General features: G+C 34.1%; 1 protein-coding gene across 1 annotated transcript in view; it reads right to left on the bottom strand.

The window, feature by feature from the left end:
• The window catches only part of LOC141340152 (receptor tyrosine-protein kinase erbB-4-like), a 352,964-nt gene that overhangs the window by 218,168 nt on the left and 119,976 nt on the right, over positions 1 to 14,820 (bottom strand). The gene's annotated exons all lie outside the window — the stretch shown is intronic.

Here is a 14,820-nt window from a genome sequence, read left to right as displayed (position 1 = left end):
GATCACTGTGCGTATTTGAACGCCACTCTGACAGAGCTATTTAGGTAGCATGAGTCTTGTCACATGATTGCACCACCCTGAACTTGTACTTGACTGGCCACCCTAACCACCAAACTAGTTTCCCATATTAAGCAACATCTCAACCACAACCTGTTTCGAAGAATTTGCATTTTTAAATACTGCAAATGGCCCGGAGCTATCGGCGTTGGTCATACAAGTACGTGAACTGCCTTGAAAGTATGCTGCAGACCTTAATGGCCTGGTGAGCACGCCTGGATACACACCAAGAGAGGTCATATGTTATCTGAGGTGTCAGGTGTACCTTCACCTCCAGATGGGCAAAACGTGTCACATTCAATTCCTAAGCTAGTTTACAACACTTAGGCCCGAGACATACCCTAGCCAAGTATGTGAACAAAAATGCTTCTAGCTACACAATTTGAGTTGGCAATGTGAAATGTAGAAGAAAATTCATAACGTAATGTAAGATTTGCAGACAAAAGGCCGCTATAGCAGGTACACGTGTACATTTTCTTACCTACAAAAGCATACTGATGGCAATATCAAGAAGTGGATCAAAACCTTTTATCAAAGCTGTCCTAAAACCAAAACAATACCTGTTCTTGTCTTGGGACAACTTTTTTTTGATCCACTTTAAATATTGACTACTGTATATCATTATATACTTCCACACCTTTTTTCTATATTTTTACTATATTAAATGAGTACAACAACCATTTTTCATTGTTGTGTTAAAAAAAAGTTAAATGGTAGCATTTTAATGTAAAAATAAATAAATATAAATAAATAAATAAATAAATAAATAAATATACTTTTATTTTTTTTGTATATCTTATACTTTATCTCCTTTCATTCTCAAAGCATAATAAAATTATATATTTTGAAATTGTAATTATTTTAATGATAAATCTAACAAAATTTAGTAAATAAAATTCATTTTCAACACTGTAATCAATGTTAAAATTATATATCTAGTAAATATACCATTGTATGGATGTTTACATATGTATTTAGCGAAAAATAACAAATATTTTTTTAGTTTTGTTTTGGCAATTAAAAAAAAATGATAAAAAATGTATTAAATTAAATTAAAAATAATAATTAAAATAAAATAGAATAAAATAAATCAAGCAAAACAGTATGATTAAAAACATATACTAATATAAACAGATAATATATCACCATGTTAATATATTAATATTAATACCATAGTAATATATAATATTGTTAATATATATAATATAATATAATATAATGTTGAAATTGGTCAAGCAAAACAGTAATAATTAAACAGTATGATTGAAAATATATACTAATATAAACAGATAATATATTACCATCAACATATTTAATATTATTATTATTATTGCTGTTATTGTTACTATATTTTAATATATTAATATTAATACCATAGTAATATATAATATTGTTAATATATATATAATATAATATAATATAATGTTGAAATTGGTCAAGCAAAACAGTAATAATTAAACAGTATGATTGAAAATATATACTAATATAAACAGATAATATATTACCATCAACATATTTAATATTATTATTATTATTATTATTGCTGTTATTGTTACTATATTTTAATATATAATATCTAAAATATAATATAATATGTGGGTATTAAATAATAATAATAATAATAATAATAATAATAATAATAATAATAATAATAATAATAATACTTTTTGACAACTAAACAACTAAACATCATTGATTTTTATATACTAATAATAATAAAGTACTTTTAATAATAATATTATAGTAATAAAATAAAAGTAAAATAATTAAATAGTCTCAAAATAAAATTAAATAAAAATGTTAAAATTGATTAAGTAAACAGTACGATTTCAAATATATACTAATATAAACAGATAATATATTAAAATCAACATATTTAATATTATTAGTATTGTTGCTATTGTTACTATATATTAATATAAAATATCTACAATTATAATATAATACAATATAATATGTGGATATTTATATTATATATAAATATAATAATAATAATTATTACCTTTTGACAACAAAAATAAAATAAAATAAAATAAAATAAAATAAAATAAAATAGGTGCTAAAAGTCAAATTCCAAAGTGCTTAATTACTTCTTGGAGTGACGATAGTTAGGTGTGTAATGACAAAGTGCTGGGCACCAGATCAAGTTAAATTATTTTATTGTCCCTCCCTTCGTGCAAAGCACCTTAGGCATTTGCTCAGCATGTGTTTGTTTTACAATGTTCTAGAACTGAAATATCCGTGTACCCCTTTATAGCGGTTGCTGGTCCTGAGCCAAGTGACCATGACGACCCAGTACTGACTGGAAGAGATGCACGAAGAATTACCAGGAACCCATCCCTTTCCCGTGCTTTCTTATATTGGTCTTTCTCTGTTTTCTCCTCTCCATTTCATTTTTTTTTTCTTTCCTTCTATCTCTCACTCTCGACCTGAAGTAACAGGTTGTTGGAACAGTAGGGGTTTGTGTTAATAAGCGCTATACGAGTAGCTCGGCCAGGTCTAAGGTCAGCTCTCTGCTGGAGGTGGAGATGCACATCAGTGTGTGTCAAAAGAAGCAAAAGTTTCGCTCTCAAAAAGCCCTCAAAACCATTTGAGTCCCAGCATGTGGGGCAAATAATCACCAATGACCTAACAGTTATACATAAACCTTCAGGCATTACATCATTATTTCTGGTAAACACTAAACAGTAAGTATCTAATCTTGAATTCAGTAAGAATATAGGCTTAGATGTGCACATTATTCAAATCGTCCTCACGCACACTCAATCTCAGTTCAAGCTTTGGCTGAGGGAATCCATGCATCAAAGCTAGCAGGAAAAGGATTGAATAATTACCCGCAATGCTTCAGTTTGGGTGACGGATCGTGTACAAATCAATACAGTTCACTCGCTGTTTTAAAGTAAGCAGTTGCTGTGCTGTGAAAGAGTGAATGACAGGTTGGATACATGACCCAGAAAGATAGGTACTGCTAGACCTGTTCCTCCACATCAGAGAACTCAAAGCAGCTGGAACGCAAACTTACACACACACACACACACACACACACACTCACACACACACACACACACACACACACACACACACACACACACACACACACACACACACACAGCTACAAACCATAGTGCTTTGGAAAACTGATTGCTATTGGCATAATCTATCTATTTACAGTATCTATCCATTCATCCTCATTGAAGTAATAGGAGAAAGAAAGAAAGAAAGAATGTAAGAAAGAAAGAAAGACAAATAAAAATGATAAAAGAAACATAAAAAATATAAAAAAATTAGAATAACAATTTATAAAAAATTAATTTGTAATATGTCACAATATTACAATTTCTACTATATATTGTATATATACATAAATATTTCTCAAAAAAAAAAAATATATTATTTTTTTTTATCATATAAATGCAACTTCGATCATATGGAAGCCCATTTCCGCCACTGATTAGAATTTTTTTTAAGATTAATGCAACTTTTTTTACTCACAATTTTTACTTTTTTTTCCCTACGAATTATGAGATACAAACTCACAATTCTGACTTTTTCTCAGAATTGGGAGATATAAACTGACAATTGTAAGTTATTGTAAGTCTGAACTGCAAGATATAAACACAATTGTTTTGTGTAAATGTGACCTTTTTTGTTATGAAGTCAAATTTCGAGGGGAAAAAAGACTAATATCTTCTCAGAAATGTGAGTTTATCTCACAGTTTTGACTTTATTTCAGAATTGGTAAATATGAAACTCACAATTGCGAGTTATGAAGTCAGAATAGATCTAAACTCACAATTCTGACTTTTTTTTCAGAATTACATGATATAACTCACATTAACAAAAAATAAAGTCAGAATTGCAAGAAAAAAACTCTAAATACTGACTTTTTTCTCGCAATTCTGACTTTTATTCTCAAAATTGTGAGATATAAACTCACATTTGCCAGTTATGAAGTCATATTTTGAGGGGAAAAAGATTGATATGTTCTCAGAATTGCAAGTTTATCTCACAAGTTTGACTTTTTTTTTCAGAATTGGAAAATATAAACTCACAATTCTTTTTTTTCAGAATTACATGATATAAACTCAATCACGAGAAAGAAATTGTGAGAGAAAAACTGTCAAATAGTAAATTCTTACTTTTCTCAGAATTGTGGGATACAAACTCAAAGTTATGAAGTCAAATTTTGAGGGGATAACAATCGCAAGTTTATCTCACAATTTTGACTTTTTTCCTCAGAATTGGAAAATATAAACTCACAATTGCGAGTTATAAAGTCAGAATTGCGAGATATAAACTCACTCAATTTTTTTCTCACAAATGCAAGTTTATATCTCGCAATTTCTACTTTTCTCTTGCAATTCTGACTTTTTTTCTCAGAATCATAACATAAACTTGCAATCGTGAATTAAGAAGTCAAATTTTGAGGGGAAAAAAGACTGATATTTTCTCAGAATTGCGAGTTTATCTCACAATTCCGACTTTTAACTCACAATTCTGAGAAAATATCAGTCTTTTTTCCCCTCAAAATTTGACTTCTTAATTCAATAAGAATTGTGAGTTTGTGTCTCATAATTCTGACTTTATAACTTGCAACTGCAAGTTTATTCCATGCAATTCTGAAAAAGAAACTCAAAATCACACAAATCTAAGAAAAAAAAGTCAAAATTGTGAGATAAAATGTCGCAATTATCTTTTTTTTTTTTTTGATTCAGTGATGAAAACAGGCTTCCATAATAATCATAAGAGACTCCAAAAACATAAAAAAGAAAGAAAGAAAAAGGAAATAACTAAATACATTCTAAATAAATAAATATTTCAAGATCTATTACATTTTACCGCATTTTCATTAAATAAATCCAGCCTTTGTGAACATAAGAGTTCTCCTTACCTTAATGTGCAGTCAGCTCACCCTAGCAACTGCACAAATGAACCTAGCAACCACTCAATACATGTTAGCAACCATCTACCAAGGCCTACATCCCTTCAAACTTCAAATCTCATTTCAACCAACCCAAGAGTTCTATTTAGACAAGGTTATTTAACCTTCAGACTTCAAACGACCCTTCAAAAACTTTCAAGACTTGTCAAGACAACATTCAAAGTTTGCTGAACCTCTTCTTGTAAAATGTCTGTATAATCCTTAGACTAGAATTTCAACTGACATCACCAACCATTTTCTCATCAACTCCTGACCTCTATTCATTCTAGTGCATTTTCACAATCCAATGACTCCAAATAGGAGAAAATCAAGTCTCACCCTACACTTCTTCCCTTTAACATTCTGTTTCACTCTAAAAGATGACAGATTATGCAAGTACAATGAGTTGCAAATGCTATTTTGTGTTGACACTACCAGATTGAATTGGTGCTCAGCGGCTTTAAGAAAAAAAAAACCCACAGTGATCCCAGACAGTCATCTGACACACAAAAGAGAGATCAGCAGGTTATAATTACGAGACCATTGTGTGCTGACAAACTGACTGACAAGCCAACTGATTGTTCCAGTATTGTAAGTATATAGAAGTGCACAGTGTGGAAAAACTTGCTGTTACTCAAGACTTGCGGCGCGTAACTGTTTTCGGAGCTCTGAGAGAGGAGAACAAATGTCCACATCTTACCTGCAAAGACAAAAAAGAGAAAACAAGACTATTTAGAATTCAATCACAGCTGCATTCACAAACATACACTACAAACAAAATGTACATTCAAGAGATTGACATCGGACAAGCCATTGTGAATTGTTTATTGCAGCCATTGTTCAAACCAAAGTAAACAGTCATACCTTTGCAAACTGAAATATTTTTGTGTGTTTGTTCTGCAGACTTCATTTTTCTTGATCAATCACTGCATTCTGAGAAAGGTTATGCATAACCCCAACACATGGGGCCATGAACAGGTTAGAAACCTGATTGCAACTGGGACACATGCCAGACAACCTTTCTTTTTTCCCCCTCTGCTTCTCTGTACCAGATAGACAGGTTGCAAATTTGACTTGGCAGTGAAGACTAAATGCAATCTTACTATGCAACCCAGGTAAAAACGGCAAGTGTTTAACCCTTTCAGAGCAGCTGGAAATCAGTTCGAAAGTAGACATCTTAAATCGTTTCTGTGTAAGGTTTTGTTAAAGGTTCTTCACAGACATGCCATAGAAGAACCGTTTTTGGTTTCACAAAGAACCATTCAGTCAAAGGTCTATTAAAGAACCATCTCTTTCTTATCTTTTTATAATCTGAAAAAGCTTCTTTCGCCACAAAGAACTTTTTGTGAAACAGAAAGGTTCTTCAGATGTTAAAGGTTCTTTATGAAACCATTAAAACAAAAAAAGGTTCTTATATGGCATCGCGAAGCATCTTTATTTTTAAGAGTGGATTTGTATTTCAACTCTTGAAAACAAAAAATGGAAAGTCACAAACTTATCTGTTGTGCTGTTGTACATGGCATATATTAGCCTAGAATGCACAGATTCACAGTTCTAAAATCCACTGAAAAAGTGTATTTTTGGTGTCCTTTTTTCAAAATACTATGATTTAGGACACACTAATTGCTATTTTGCATACTATTTTGGATGGAGAGTATGCAAATTGGGAAAGCGTGCTATTGAGCAATTTAGCAGTCAGTAGATGCAGGAAAATGTGAGGAATATCAGAGGCATCAGTGGGCCAGTTTGTGTAAACTACCACTGCTTCACTGCTGCAGTGCACAGGAGGCTATTGACTCAAACAGACTTAATATTCTTCTCATCTCCTGATAGGATCTTATTGTCATGCTGATTTCATGGGAGAGAGATAGAAAAGATGAGGGGATGGAGAGAAAATCCCAGATCCAGCATCTCTCCCTGAACTCCCTGAATACCTAAAGCCCATTGCTGCTGCTTTGTGCAAGAGAAAACAAATCACTTGTGACTGGCAGCCATTGGGCAGTCCTTTAAAATATGCAGTCATCATTAATTCTGATTGGATGAACTAATCAAATTGGCTGATGAAACTAATGCCAAAACTAAACTGCATGGACACACAAAAAAACACAACTATTAAATTATAAAATAAGAAAGAATTCTGTTTTTTTTTTCTTTCTTAGAATTCAGAGATCTAAACTCGCAAAAGTTATAATGTCAGAACTGCGAGATATAAACACAATTCTGATTTTTTTTTTCTCAGAATTATGTGATATAAACTCACAATCGCGATAAATAACATCAGAATTGCGTGCAGAATTGACTTTTTCTCACAAATGCACATTTATTTCGCAATTCTGACCTTTTCCTCAGAATTCAGAGATCTAAACTCGCAATTGCAAGTTATAAATGTCAGAATTGTGAAATATAAACACAATTCAGACTTTTTTTCTCTCCGAATTATGTGATATAAACTCAACCGTGAGAAATAACATCAGAATTGTGTGCAAAATTGACTTTTTCTCATAAATGCGAGTTTATATTGCAATTCTGACTTTTTCCTCAGAATTCAGAAATCAAAACTCGCAATTGCAAGTTATAATGTCAAAATTGCAAGATATAAACACAATTCTGACTTTTTTCTTACAATTACGCAATATAAACCCACAATCGCGAGAAATAGAGTCAGAATAGCATGCAGAATTTACTTTTTCTCACAAATGCGAGTTTATATTGCAATTCTGACTTTTTCCTCGGAATTCAGAAATCAAAACTCGCAATTGCGAGTTATAATGTCAGCATTGCGAGATATAATCACAATTCTGACTTTTTTCTCAGAATTATGTGATATAAACTCACAATCGCGAGAAATAGTGTCAGAATTGCATGCAGAATTGACTTTTTTCCCTCACAAATGCGAGTTTATATCACAATTATACAATTAAATAATAAATATTAACTTAAATAATTAATTATGCAATTTAAATATTAAACATATAGTAAAATATTAGCAAAAATAAGCTGCTTGGAAAAAATGTAATCACAAAACACGGCTACTTTTAAAATGCTGTTATGAAAGAATAATGCTTTTTGCCTGCAAAATAAAAAGTTAGTAAATCTAAGTTAAATGCAACTAGGCCATGCTTAAAGAAAAAAAAATGCAAAAAAAAAAAAAAAACCTTTACCCAAAAATGATAAAACCGTCATTATTTACTCACCATCGCACTGTTCATAACCTGAATTGGTTTCTTTCTTCTGCTGAACATAAAATGAACATAAAATGTGTTTGGGTAACCAAACAGTTGTTGGTCCCCACTGACTTCAATAGTATTGGGGAAACAAAATACAATGGAAGTCAATGGGGAACAACTACTGTTTGGTTACCCACATGCTTCAAAATATCATTTGTTCAGCAGAAGACAGAAATGTATGTAGATTTGGAACAACTTGAGGGTGAGTAAACAATGACAGAACTTTTATTTTGAGTGAACTATGCTTTTAAACTTAAATCTATTGCCTGACTAGAATAACCAACAAGACAACAGTGCCATGCTTTTTAAACAACTTCAACTGTTCACCAGGTCTTCATATCCAGGACCAGCATGGTAATTCATTAGGATTGAGAATGGATTTCCATTGCGACCCCATGATGCTCACAGATGATTCATCTTTCTAAATAGCATAAGGGATCTGGCAGGAAAGACACTCTATGAATAGTGGCACTTGAGGAACGATGAGATTTTGGAGGGAATCCAGTATACAGGAATAGATGCACCTCCTATAAGAACATGATTAACAAACCATTCACACTTTCATTTTCTGTCTTGAACCTCTGTACTGACACATGGCACTGATTCCTGTGACAAAAGAAGAGGATACAAAGCAACAAAGACAACACTTCTATGACCTGCAGCCATTCGCTACAGAGCCCATTGATTCTCCATTAGCAGACACAAACGCTGGCTAAATCAACCTCGACTGTGCTCTTCACATGTCTGACAGTGCAATCTTAATTAATTCTGATCCAAGGCCAAAGAACGAAATTCCTCACTGTGTTCAACGACCGGCAGTTAATTTGTCCCGCGCAGCTTGGTTTTAATGGCCGTTCTGTTTTTCAACACCCTCATACTGCTATCTGTCCCTTTCTACACTTCTTTCTATATTCCTTGATTGTTTATAGACACACATAAAAAGATCTCCAGCCTGAATAGCATTAATGTTCATAGAAACAAATCTCAGCTCATAGCTGTAAACTTCAGTCTAAAATAATCCACCTTTTTCTTTCCTAGAGTCAAGAGACCACCTGCCACAGTTTTCCCCATAAAGGTGGCTCAGAACATTGATCTTACGCAGTAAAGCATCTCGTCATACAGTGTAAACATACAATGCAAACAGCCGAAAGCTATTCGGATGACACTCTCTAAGGTCATATCAATGTGAATTGCTTCAGTATGGTACAGCCGCAGTGTTTCAACACTTTTGTTTCTATTAAGGTGGGATATGGGTAAGGTAACAACACAGTATTAAGAATCAAGTGTATGTAAACTTTTAAACAAGTTAATTTTTATAAATTCTATTATTTTCTCATGTGGACTAAATGTAAACATCTTTTATGTCATATATCTTATTCAGGTCAGTGCTAAATAAAAAATAACATGCATTTTGTATGATCCCCCTTATTTTGGCAAAATAATTAACATTTTGCAGATTTTGCAAGGTGCATGTAAACGTTTGACACACACATACACATACATATATAACCTTACCTATATAGCAAACAGACAATGTGGTTTAAAAAAAAAAAAAAGATGGCCTCATAACATGATTGGCTCTTTCATTAAAGGGGTGTGGCCAGTGTGGATTTGATGCAGAAGGTAAAATCACCATTGTCTAGGCTGTAAAGAGCAAGTCTTCACCCCTATAGAGGAAAGCAGCCAATGACGCATGTCCTGCATGTCCTTCCACCTCCTTATGGAACAGGCTCACTGCAATAACAATCTGAATTTCACGCCCTAGTGCCCCGGCTGGGACGAATGAGCCTAAGAATGTGAGTAAATTTGCTGCCCTATGACTGCTGATCGATGAGGCCTTCGGTTGAGCTCTATTGATCTGCCATTTGTGGGCTATAATCAGACCTTGTACCTCGGCGTCCCCTCCCGGCCTCGCCGTTTCTTGCTGGCAGAGCTTGGCAGAGAGGACCATAGGAGGCAGAGGCTCGGAGATAACATGGCCTTCTCACCTTTGTAAGTGGAGCTAAACTGAGAGATAAGGAACTCCCCGGGGCCTCCGGCCAGCACTTACGGAGATATGCTCACCACGCAGAGCTGTTTCCGTTTCGCTCTTACTCAGCCGTTGCAGCGGTTGTGCTACTGGGACAGGAATGCTCGATTGGTGAAGCTCCAACCCTCTCCTCATACTTGCTATGAATAGATTATTCTCCTTGTTTGAATGCGTTCCAACTGGCCTGTGCTTGTTTATAATTACCTATTACGGTTTCTTAATCTAATAAGCAATGCTAAATGTGAAATTTTATTGTGGCACAAAAGAGGATGCGGGTCCATGCTGCACTACACAACCGGTAAAAGAAAACCGCAGTTTACAGATCGCCAGGCAGCATCTTGAGAAAATCAGATTAGCTAGTGTAAGTGAGCAGGAGGTCTGGAATAAGCCCAGGGCAAAAGAAGCACAGCTGAATTCCAAAGAAGGCCAACAGCTGGCCAATCGAACCACTAAATCAAGAATCAAAGCCATGAAACCCTAAATGTCACAGCTGAGGGCAAAATTCTTATTTAATGAAATTAGATGCTCTCTCTCTCTTTTTCTCTCTCTCTATAAAAGCTATGTATAAACACATAAACATATGTGACCATGGACCACAAAACCAGTCTTAAGTAACACGGGTGTATTTGTAGCAATAGCCAAAAGTACATTGTATAGGTCAAATTTATTGATTTTTCTTTTATGCTAAAATCATTAGGATATAAAGTAAAGCTCATGTTCCATGAAGATATTTTGTAAATTTACTACCATAAATATATTAAAACTTAATTTTTGATTAACACTATGCATCGCTAAGAACTTCATTTGGACAACCGTTTGATTCAAATAACTGTATCTCAGCCAAATATTGTCTTATCCCAACAAGCCATACATCAACAGAACACTTATTTATTCAGTTTTCTTAATTAAAAAAAAAATGACCCTTGTGAGTATTGTGGTCCAGGGTCACATATAAAGACTGCTTATACATAAACATACACTGCTCTTGAAATGTTTGGGATGTGTACGGTCAAAAATACAGAAAAAACAGTAATATTATGAAATATTATTGCAATTTAAAATAACAGTTTTCTATTTTAATAGACTTTAAAATATAATTTATTTCTGTGATGAAAAGCTGAATTTTCACCAGTCATTACTCCGGTCTTCAGTGTCACATGACCCTTAAGAAATCATTCTAACATGTCGATTTATTAACAATGTTGAAAACAGTTCTGCAGCTGCTGCATAAACTGTAATACATTTTTCATTATCCTTCAATGGAAAAAAGTTATAAAGAACAGCATTTATCAAAATAGAAATCTTTTCTAACAATATAAGTCTTTACTATCACTTTTTATCAATTTAACACATCCTTGCTGAATAAAAGTATTAATTTCTTTTAAACAAACAAATAACGTTTCGTTGAACGTTAGTGTATATTGTTACAAAAAATTATATTTTAAATAAATGCTGTTCTTTTTTAACATTATATTCATCAAAGAATCCTAAAAAAAAGTAATAAATGTTAATTAAAATAATAGCAAATAATAATGATAATAGCATAATTACCATTTATATTTATCAATGCCATGCCGAAAGGAACAGTATAGTTTAGTGACAGAAATTACAGCATAAATAAATAACGCAAACAAAAGCAATCTCTGACAGTACTTGCTTTTTACACAAATGTAGACATATGTGACCCTGGACCACAAAACCAGTCATAAGGTTAAATTTTACAAAACTGAGATTTATACATCACATGCAAGATCAATAAATAAGCTTTCTATTGATGTATGGTTTGTTAGGATAGGACAATATTTGACCGAGATACATCTATTTGAATATCAGGAATCTGAGGGTGCTGATATATTTACAGTAGGAATTTTACAAAAAATCTTCATGGAACATGATCTTTACTTAATTTCCTAATGATTTTTGGCATAAAATAAAAATAAAAAATTTTGACCCATGATATGTATTTTTGGCTATTGCTACAAATATACCCCAGCGACTTAAGACTGGTTTTGTGGTCCAGGGTCACATATTTTATAACATATTATAACCGCTCCGAATAACTGAGACCGTATGAGCGGTGTCTAACACTTTCATATTCATCTGGTGATGAAGTAGGTTTTGAAAAACTGTCTCAAAGCAGTCCCTTTCAGAGCTCACTTCAGAGTATTACAACACTAATGGCACAAAGCGATAAAGACATCTACAAACCTTCAGATCTATCAAACACTTGGCCTCCAGCTTAAGAGTTCTGGTGGAATGAGGCCATCTTTGTGGATATGAGGGAGTACGAAAGAAACAGGAGGAGACGCTGTATCGAGCGTCTCTGCTTCGGGTGCCTTGAGACACTATTAACAGTAAAACAAGCAGCGTGCACACACACACTAATTAACTAAGTTTCCCAAACGAGCCACTGCGCAGAAATAAGTGCATCTGGGAGCCCCTTCAAAGCGGCAATGGCACAGTGGCGTGCCAGAGATTGTGCAATGCAAATGGGGCTGAGGAGAACTTGCCAAGAGCCATCAGGCTAAAAACAGAAAGACAATGGATCAGACAAAACACTACAATAAATAGATCCGTGCAAACAATACTAATTCAGCGTCTGGGGAAAACCCAGAGCTTTGTGACGACATCCAGAGCACCTTTTTAGGTGGGCTCGTGACTCCTTGTGGAGCTTTGGGATTGGGACAATAATAACGGAGATCGATGAGCACCCTGGGTAAAAGTGGATCGATGAGTGTCATAGAACAGCCGTCATGATAGCGCATGCATAATCCAGATGAGCAGAAGTATGTGATATAGTCCCAGATGCATGACAGAATTACACTGGCTATAGATTTTAGGGTTGGGCGATGTCGACCAATTTGGCATCGTACGATGTCTAACGTGAAACAACGCAATGGATGATGGCATCGTCCGCGGGGGGCGGGGAGAGGGCTGGAGTGCGGGATGATTGTTGTTAAATAATTAATTCATAATGAATTAATTAATTGTAGCCTACCGTTTCGACCAGTGCTTAATTTGAGCCGGATTTTTTAAAGATCCGGCATTAACAAGTGCATTAGATCGTGACAGTGCGTGCGTGCATACGAGACAGAGCAAGCGCAGGTTTATGTAGATATTTGGAGGATGTGTGTTGGTCCTTAACATATTTTCGACCAGTCAGCTTTAAGTTCAAAATCACTCTCATTGATTGCTTACTGCTTAACCCACTCTCTCCAAATGCATTTAATGAGCAGCGGAATGTTTAGAGAGAAAGTGTAATATAAGAAATAATACCAAATCAAGGGAAATTAAATATTATTATGTATTAACATTATAAACACTATAAACATAGCTATAAGTTAGTCACCCTGACTCCAAAAAGAATCATCTAAATGTAACGGTATTCTGAACAGAACAGGAATGAAACGAAATATATAAAGTTAAGAATCCAAAACAAAGCGAAACTAAAAATAGCAGGCGTTGGGCTCACGTACCTCTGTAATTCGGCACAAATCCAAGTGTTTCCATATTCCCAATGCATTTGAATGATAAACTGTTATTTATAATGTATAGGCTTTGTATTGTACGTTTGTATTCTGATGGGGGGGAAAAAATTCTCTTGTTTTTTGTTCCAAGCTCGGTTCGTTATGGTAAAACCATGAAAAAAGGCATATTTGGTGTAGTTTATTTAATCTAATTTAATTAAAATTATTTTGAATTTTTTCTGCTGTTTTTGTATGCCTCATTTATTAATGTAAACTAGTTCATGTAATTCGTTTGGAGTTTATATTGTGATCGCCAACAACTTCCTTGTTATTATTTCCTCATAATAATAATAATAAAATAAGTAAAGATGCGGAAATTGAAAGCATGCATTTCATCTGGCTATATAGTGTGTGATTCAGTGTGTGTTTTTCGCGAGCGGGTTGCTGCTGCTGCGGCGGGGCGGGGCGGGGCGGGGCAGGGGTGGGGCGGAGGATCGCGATGCTGGCTCAGCATCGTGATGTCTATCGGCCATCGACCCAACCCCAATAGATTTAAGCCTTGTCTTATTGGATATCAGAGTGGAGAGAGAGAAAGAGTTGTTTGTTTAAAAGGTGACGGAGAAAAGTTCACTTTGTCTGCCGCTATACCGTAAAAAGTTGCTAGATCTCCAGCTATGAAGACATTGTGAGGCGGGTGATCTTCGGTGAGGTGGGAAAACCATCTACCCACACTTCTTTGCCAATCTTTACTTCCTCACACCTCTAATGATGTTTTGTGAGATGGGGTTTTACCGCCCACAGTGCTCTTTGTGTTTGGCCACGGGCAACGTAGATACCAATCTGACTGTTTTGTTACTGGCAGAGGTCTTCTCAACCTCCACATACCCTGTATGTCTCTACAGACTGATTCCTAGAGATACCTGACTCGGGCATGAAATTTAAATGTGTATTTATAATATATATATATATATATATATATATATATATATATATATATATATATATATATATATATATATATATATATATATATATATATAAAGCATGCTAATAAATACAAAACTTGCATACACACACAGAAATATGAGTTGCTTATAATGTAACATGCACTAAGTTTGC

Source organism: Garra rufa, chromosome 8 (assembly GCF_049309525.1).
Source record: "Garra rufa chromosome 8, GarRuf1.0, whole genome shotgun sequence".
Lineage (NCBI taxonomy): Eukaryota > Metazoa > Chordata > Actinopteri > Cypriniformes > Cyprinidae > Garra > Garra rufa.
The sequence above is the reverse complement of the archived record's forward strand: the minus strand, read 5'-3'. Positions and strand labels throughout refer to the sequence as shown.